Here is a 6,673-nt window from a genome sequence, read left to right as displayed (position 1 = left end):
CTTTCCCTTGGTTCAGGCCAGGTCTTGGTGCAAGGAGAAGTAGTTGTTCTCATGCCCCAGAGAATTAGCCCAAGAGAGGAGGCCTTCTGCTCCAGGTACCTCCCTGTGAATGCTGCTGCCCAACTTCTAGTCCTTGTTCTGGGGACACGTTCCCACCGAGAACACATGGCACCCGCACTTCAGCAGGGTGAAGCAGCTGGATTTGCCTTCTGCCAGGTCTTCCTTTTGCTTTGGTCTTCTCCCCAGTGAAGTACTCTGGTTATTAAGTGCTATCAAAGCACCACTGCATTACTGACATATTATTGTAATATATCTCCTGAGTGCTGGTCTGCTGTCATATATCATGGAGCTACATCAGGGGACTGACAGGTGACAGGAACCCCAGACCCAGAGACAAACCACTTTTCTAAGCTTTATGGGCTGGTTTTTTCCTCTAAAACAGCAAGCAAAGGCAAAGACAGCAGTGTTGGACTGCTGCCACGAAGCTTTCAAAGCCTTTAAATATATTTATCTATACATTTTTCCCTTGACCCTGAACCATTAATTAAACAAATCTGCTGATGTTTCTTTATAAGCCTGTAGAGATGGGTTTATTTTGGGTCATGAAGGAGGGAACGATTGCTCACATTGAACTGTTTCATGAGACTAGCATGCGTGAATGTCTGTGTGTGTGAGCAGAAGTGAAAGATTTGGCCTTGCAAAAATTTTGTTGCTGAATTTCAGAGAATTTATTATTAGTATGCCTCTTGACTATATTTTCAGTGCAGTTGTGCAGGTAGAGACAGAACTGAAGGCAATTGTGGTGGTGGTTGTTGGGATTTTACCCGTCGTATTACAAGAGGTTTTACTTCGCCATTGCGTTATGCTAGTTCTACCTGGGCAGGCCCACAAATATCAGTGAATTGAGCCTTGATTTACACCAGCCTGAGCGCTCACATTCAGAGGAGCTACATGCTTACTTCAAGGACAGAATAAATCTATTTTAATGCCTTGCTGTGAATGTCAAACAGTTTTCAGGCCAACATTTAGGGGAGATTGCAATACTACTAATTCTAAAAAAAACACATACAGGGACAAAGCGGAGAAGGAGGAGGAGGTTTATGAAAGGAGGCAAATATTATAGTGATACGTGCTTTTAAAAATGCTGTGTTGGTTACATGGAACTGGAAGGCAAAAAAGGAGATACAGGAAACCAAATGTGAAACAGAGCGAGGAAGAGCAGAGGTGGACTGTGCTGGCTAAGATCCTGTGGCTGACCATCATGCACAGTAAGTGGGATGTGGATGTTTAATCATTTAGTGGTTTTAGCATGGGAAATTTCTGAAGTCTCAGGCTGGATCACCTGAATCAACAGGAGATCTAGCACATCCAGTATATATAAGATGGGGTTATCTCTGCTCCTATGTCCTGAGGTTCAGCCTTGACATACATGTTTTAAGCAGCTGATTCCCTACTGAAGGCCCAGTGTTAAACACTGAGGTCCCTTATAGAGCAGCGGTGAGTGAGTGACGGTTCACAAAGGATTTGTAAACTGTTTTCAGAGCTCAGCTCAGGGTTGCATGTAGTTGTATTCAAAGGGTTAGATGGATGCTGTGAAAAAGAGAAAGTGGGCCTGAAGATGTCAGTGGGGAAGGGGCAGGAAGATGGGATTATGAAATGCCATGCAATATTTGTCAGTTCAAGGGACTCACTTCTCTCCTGGATATTAATTGGCCTATAGGCTGGGTAAGGTAATGAGTTAAAATAATTTTCTTGGATGGGAAGAAAGGATAAGCTTCTAGAAGGACCTATTTAAATGGGTCATCAAGAACTAAGGCAATTGGCTGGGATAAGGGATGTAACTACCTGTTCTTGTCTTTTCAAAATTAACATCCCCTGAACCAGATCCTCAGAGAAACCAAGAAAATTAGAAGAGTTTTAAGGAGGATAAGAAGTGGTGAAAAGGAAAGTGTTGCAACCTGACAGAGAAGATAAGTCAAAGCCAACAAGGACAGCATCTCTTGTTGCCAGGTCTGGAAATATTTGGCTGCACTTATGTTGTCCCAGCACACACACACCCCACTTTGTCAGTGCAGTTCTGGGTCTCCTGAGAGTCCATAAGAATGAAGAAGGATTGAGAGGCATGACATCCCCCTGGGATGCTCAGGGACAGACAGTGCTGCCAGCTGAAGGAGAAATGTTTCTGATACTTCAAGAGCACTGCTCTACAGCATGCATGTGCTAAAGTGTCTTAAGTTTACTGTAGGCAAGTTTGGGAGTCTAAATCTATCTGTAGTTCTGGACCTTACTGCCTAATAATATTGCCTTACACTTGGAATAATCTGAGATGTTGTTAGGAATACCTGTGAGACTGTGTTTTTAATCTTTTTTTTAACCTTGGAATGTTCCTGTCAGTTCCACTCTACAGGCTGCTAGAGATCTGAACCCTATTATAAGATGCTGAGGGAATTTTCTCTCTGGCTTTTGTATAAAACTTCTCTTCCTTTTGTAAGTTAAGCTGCAAAGTCTCAGCATAAGCTTCATCCCCCTCCACCCTTTGCACTTTGGGACTATGAACAATTTGCAGTATGAACAATATTTACAGTATGAACAAATTGTCCATTTCTAAAAAGAAAAGTCACAGAAAGGACAAACACGTGCACTGCTGCGGCTTTGGTGGAGGAGTGTCTGGAAATAGTTTTTGGCATCAGTGGGCACATTCACTGTGGGTCTGTCACGAACTCTTAAAAGGCGCTGAAGCACAGCCCCTTCCGCATGAACACTCACACGAACCCCACAACCCTTACACCTTGCCAGCAGAGAAGAAAGATTTAAGAACCACTGCAAATTATTTATTAATTCAAGATATTTTCATCAGCCTCCAAACATTAACTGATCCTAAGTAGTGGAAGGGAATTGATTTTATTTATTTATTTATCTATTCCATTGAGGAATTTTGGGTAAAGTTATTTTGGGAGCAAGGTGTGAAGACAGTGCAAGGTCTAAGCAAACTAGGACAGACTATGCGAGGCTGAGAACCAAGCTCCTGTTTGTCAGTCCAATGGAAGTTTCCATGCTTTGGAATTCCTCAGTCAGTCCAAGACTGATTCTCAAGTGCCCTTTATATGGTCTTTGAGGATGGAGGGCAAGATGGAACTGAAGAAAAGGCTTAGCTTCTCTCTCGAATGGCTATTTGGACTAACATAAATCACTAACCTAAGGTCATGCACTAGTTTCTGGTTTGGGTTAAGGTGGATCTCTGCATGTACTTAAGCCCCATCATGTTTGAGTCTGAATTTTTGGCTGTAGCTTCTGCACACCAACAATCTGCAAACTGTGCTGAACTACCCCTAAAGACCACCTGGCTTGCATTAGGACATCTGACTGTGAGGAAGCCTACAAGAGACACTTGGGTGTTGAAGGTGGAAGTGGGTGGAAGAGGCTTCAGAGGGAGCCTGAGGGTTCACTCTCAGCCCAGAATGGTGCTAGTCTTTTTGTTTTGTTGTTTCTTTTGTGGTAACCCCCTGCCTCTAATTTTTAAATCAGAATTAATAGCTAGTCAGGAATGTTGGCTTCAGAAGTTGTTATTATGTTTCAACAGATGTTCAACCAGTGAGATTATTTAATTAGCTTCATGCTCCTTAACCTCATAAATCTGTGAAAGCTGTGACAAGGAAAAAGAAAATGAATTAATGATAATAAATCAATACTCCAGACCTTCTTAATAGAGCCTAAAAAGTTTAAATCAAAGCACCAATGAAAAGTTTGGGGAGAAAACTGAATGTCTTTGCCTGGGATATAAATCCCACTTGAGCACAGTTTTGGAGGAAGGTGCCCAGGATTCTCAGCAGCTCAGCATCCTTGGGAGAGCCTTTGTGTGTATAGAGCTGGTTCAGCATTGGAGACACCTGCATACAGTCCTTAGGTCTGCCACTGATTTAAAATGTGACTTTTGGAAACTCTGCCTGTTCCTTTTCCTCTCCTACTTAGCAGTGGGAATGTCTGAAGCATAATCTGGCCGTAAGTACAGCAATGTATGTGTACAGGAAGTTTGCATTATGTCTACAGCTATGGTGATGTAGAGATGGTTTCTCTGAGAACTTCAGGGGGAGTAGTAACAGTAATAAACAGTAGCTTAAAAGCTTGAAGCATTCATATTCTGACTTTTCCCCTCCTGTTCTACTGGGTCCTTGGGTTTTCATGTTCTTACCTAGAAAGCAACTGATTTTCTCAAAACTAAACACGGAGTACCCTCTTTCTGCAAAAGCATTACTGCCTCTTCACCCTTCCTTGGACTTATGGCTCTGTTAGAGACCTGTTGGTCTCTGCTCTGATGCTTCAGAACCTTTCATTAAAAGACACAATTAATAAATTAGTCTCTGTCAGTTTTCCACTTCTGCTTGACACAATTGTACATTTTCCACCTGTACTCTTCTTTTCTTCCCCAGAGTGGAAAAATACAACTCCTCCACATCTAACCTACTCCAGCCCAGGTGGTCCTAAGACCCTGTCACACAAAGAAAATTAGGTAGATTTATATATATATGTTTAAAATATATATATGTATACACATGCATATATATGAAGATTTTTCTCAAGAGTACTCCCTGGAAGAAGGTCATCATTTAAGATAATATTTGTAAGAAAACCTTTTTTCTGTCTGCTTCCCATTGACTGGGATGCTTTAGGAGACTGACTTCCTGACTTTCATGCCTCTGTTACTCCCTTAGTGCGGGTAATAGCAGTATCACCCCTTCTCCCACCTTTGTGTTACATAACAAGCCTTTTATTTTTTCCTGAGATGAGTGGAGGAATAGATGGCCTAGGGATGTCCAGCACACCTGCGGAGCAGCAAGGCCACCCCAATCAATGAAGATGGAAAGCTAAGTGACATCTGAAGCACTTGGTGCTCTTGCAGATAGTAAGTTTACTTCTCAATGGGTATGAATCTGACCTTGAAAAGTAATCCTCCCCTGCTAGGTTTCAAACAGTTCAGCAGCCAAATCTTTCTATTGTATGACAAGAACTAGCCACTGCCAGGATCGTGGGCCAGCTGTCATCAGCAACTGGACCTGTATCCCTGCATTTACTGCACTCATACTTTACGTGCTTACAGGAGAGACGGGTCAGTGAATCAAAGCATGCTGTGACCCGCTTCATCCCCAGCGTGCTTGGAAGAACAGCACTTTATTACCATGTATGATATTTTAAAATGTGTTGCCCTCATCTTCATTTCAGAAGAATACTTTGTTGACAGACTTTTGCCCCTCCAGAGACCGACTTCAAACAAGAGATCATTTATAGAAGTAAAACTCCATTCAGTAAGGGCTTCAGTAAGCCAATTCTCATTGGCTCCAGCAAAACATTTTTTTGGCCTTAACTTTTCCTTCCAGCAATTTAATATAACATGTCTCACAATATGCGTGCCCTCCATAAACCACATAAATCAGAGGGGACAGAAACATGGGCATGGCAGGAATGGATTTGCTCCAGAAACTTCTGAAGGTCAGTTTTGACTTTGCTCTGAGCTTTGTGCAGTGGGATTTAGGTCAGGCACAGACAATATGGTCTTACCCCTGAGATCTGGAATTATAGGGTTTTTTCCCCTGTGTGGACCTGGTAACACTTGCTACACAGCGTGCACCAGTCATTGCTCTGGACTTTGTTATGGCAACTGCAATAAATGGGTCTGCTGCTCCTGCTCTTAGTGCCATGGTAGGAACTAACATCATCTATTGAGTTTGGCTAATTTTTTTAAGCAGATACTTTCTAATGGCTTTATTATGCTTTGGGTTTTTTTGTTAACTGCTTCCTTTCATCTCCAGCACCATTACCCATTTCTCTGCCTTTCTTACTTTTCAAATAGCATCATATCCCTGCTCAGAAATTCTCACCTATGCAGCAAACTTAGTGGGGAGTTGAAATCCACCCTTGTTAATTCACAGGTATGTAGGAGGAGAAATGTGGGTGTAGAGAATGGCAATCGTTTGCATGAATGTCACAAAATTTAAGTCAAAAAGTTTCAGGCAATGTGACCTCGCTCCTACTAAGGGTTAAAATCCAACACCTGCTGCATCTGCCTGCAGCTCAGTGACACTCTTCTGCTGAAAACATCTTTTCAAGACAGGCTTTGATACAACCTGTTAAGAAATGGGTGGGACTCTCAGCTAATACTCCATTTACCTTGTTTTCCCCTCCCATTCTGTAGAGAAACAGTGATGTTTACACTTGTTGCTTTTGTTGCCTTTCTTTAGAAACTATGCTACCATTATGTATGTTTTTCTCATCATTTTTTAGCAGGAACAGAATTAAGAATGAAATTGCAAGGGAGGGAAATTTTCTTAACAGCTACATTTTTTTATCTGATGAGAAATACCTCCCAGCTAAAAGGAGACATTCTTCTTGGATAAATTCCACATTATCTGCAGAGCACGAACAGGTAGTCTGAGGTTTTGCATGGTAACCCATCATTAGTACCATTATTACTGCCAGTAACCAAACAATCTTCTGTTTTCTAGCAGTTAGAAAGAAGCTATAAAAATATCTTCGAGTGCAATCAGGAAAACTTCTTTTAGAATCTCTTCCTTTGGAACTCCAATGCCCTTTAAAAATATAGGGTTTTTTTCTTCCCCTTTCATTTCTTTAAGATTTTTTTAAAGAATAAAGAATACGACAGGGATTTAAATGAAAAAGG

Source organism: Eurypyga helias, unplaced genomic scaffold, assembly GCF_000690775.1.
Source record: "Eurypyga helias isolate BGI_N326 unplaced genomic scaffold, ASM69077v1 scaffold6973, whole genome shotgun sequence".
Lineage (NCBI taxonomy): Eukaryota > Metazoa > Chordata > Aves > Eurypygiformes > Eurypygidae > Eurypyga > Eurypyga helias.
The sequence above is the reverse complement of the archived record's forward strand: the minus strand, read 5'-3'. Positions refer to the sequence as shown.